This window comes from Neomonachus schauinslandi, chromosome 1 (genome assembly GCF_002201575.2).
Source record: "Neomonachus schauinslandi chromosome 1, ASM220157v2, whole genome shotgun sequence".
Taxonomy (NCBI): Eukaryota; Metazoa; Chordata; class Mammalia; order Carnivora; family Phocidae; genus Neomonachus; species Neomonachus schauinslandi.
The window spans coordinates 149,889,281-149,891,088 of record NC_058403.1 but is presented as its reverse complement, the minus strand read 5'-3'; the positions used below and the strand labels follow the sequence as shown (position 1 = coordinate 149,891,088).

Below are 1,808 nucleotides of genomic sequence, written 5' to 3'. Positions count from 1 at the left end.
AGATAAGATGCCGAAACTTCATGTGTATAACAATGCTTGCACTTGGGACTTTAGGGTCTTTAAAGTCTTTGTCCCAAACGATCTGAAAGATATCTTCTGGTTGTATATGTCTATAGCGGTGCCTCAAACTCCTTGTTCACATATACCCTAAGAGAAACTTGAAAAACATTGCACCTAGGCATTTTCTTATCAAGGTGGATGGCATAAGTTCAAGAGGTGAGACAAATCACACAAACACATTTAAAATCTTTACTTGCATCCCACCTGCTAAGATTCCATTGCTTAAACTACGTGACATGGTCAAGTCAACGTCAAAGGAGTGGGGCAATGCACTCCCTTTACTGCAAGGGTGATGAGTGAACAATTGAGAACATAAATCCAACTGATCATTTTTTTTGAAGGTTAGACAATTTATTGAGAGCCTCCCTCCCCTCCCCACCCTCTCCGTCTTTAGGTCACTTTTTCCTCTTGTAGACCTTGTATGCTAGCCCCAAGAACATGGCTGGGGGCAGGGCATGGTTCGAGGAGACCCATCAGGTGGCTGTAGCTGTCTACGTCCTACCGCATGAACACAGCTGACAGGTGCAGCTCCTCCTATAGCGCCTTCACCCAGGGCCACCTTCTCAGCCTCCTTTTGCCCATAACTCTCCTGAAGGATCTTGCACTGTTCTAGAGGTCCACTGAAGACACTCAACCACCAGCCAACTGCATTTGTTGTCTGGAAGTCTGTGTCAATCTTGTCTGTCACACTAGGGTCCCCAAAGAGATCAAGGGAATCATCCTGAATCTGAAAGAACTCCCCCATCTCCAGCAGGATTTTCTTGGTGTTGGCATGCTTTTCTCCCTGTCTATGCCTGCCATATCCATGGCAGCAGCCCCAGGAAGATAGAATGAAGAGAAAGCCGTCTTGTTCTTGACAATAGATTTATACCTCTTTTCAGTGAATGTGCCAAGATCCACATTACCCTGGGGGGCTGTGATGAGGTCCAGGGTCTGTCTGATCTCAGTCTAATAGGAACTCTGTAGGAAAAGCTCAATCAATTTCAGGTAACAGGGCCACTCCTGGCAGTAGAGATTCAGCAGGTGGTAGATACATGCTTCCAGAAACAAAACATCTTTGATGGTATCCAAACCTATGCCTGGCTTCTGATATGAGCAGATCTGCCCCTGCCGGGTGAGGGATGAATCCATGATGTCATCTGACACCAGGAAGAAAGCTTGGAGCAGTCCCACACACCAGCCCACAGTCAGGGCCTGCCGGGTGCTATCAGCATCCTGCTTCCTTGACTCCACCAGCTCCTGAAAAGCTATCAGCACTGTCAAACCCCACTGGTACTTGCCTCCAATAGCATTGTACTCCAAGACCTCCTTAAGCCAGGCAATTCCATCTCCTGTCTCTGGGTGGCCCATGCCATCCTCGATCAGCACCTTGACAATCTGGGAGAATTGCTGGATGAAATCCTACTTTGCTTGGGCATAAGGGTTCAATTCCTGGTCTCTATCCATTCTGAGGTAGGAGTAAAGTGCTCTGCTCCTGGATGCCAGCTCTTGGTCTACATCCAATTGATCATTTAAGATTTAAAAACTTTCTTCTAATTGAGTTATTATAATTATTGCAAACAGATATCAAAACACAAAAATATATTACAATTTCTGAAAAATAATTGTTAAACATAAATAAATTTTTATAGGAAACACATCTCTTAATGATATGAAATTTTTAAAAATATGTCCTATATCTGGGCATAAATATTATAAACACAAAAACAGCAAGATTCAGTATTAATTTCCTTTTTTTAAGATTTTAT

The 1,808-nt window shown here is 43.8% G+C and overlaps 1 pseudogene; it reads right to left on the bottom strand.

Moving 5' to 3' along the window:
- Positions 1-455: 455 nt before the first annotated feature.
- Positions 456-1,536, bottom strand: LOC110569611 (annotated as a pseudogene).
- Between the last annotated feature and the right edge of the window lie 272 nt (positions 1,537-1,808).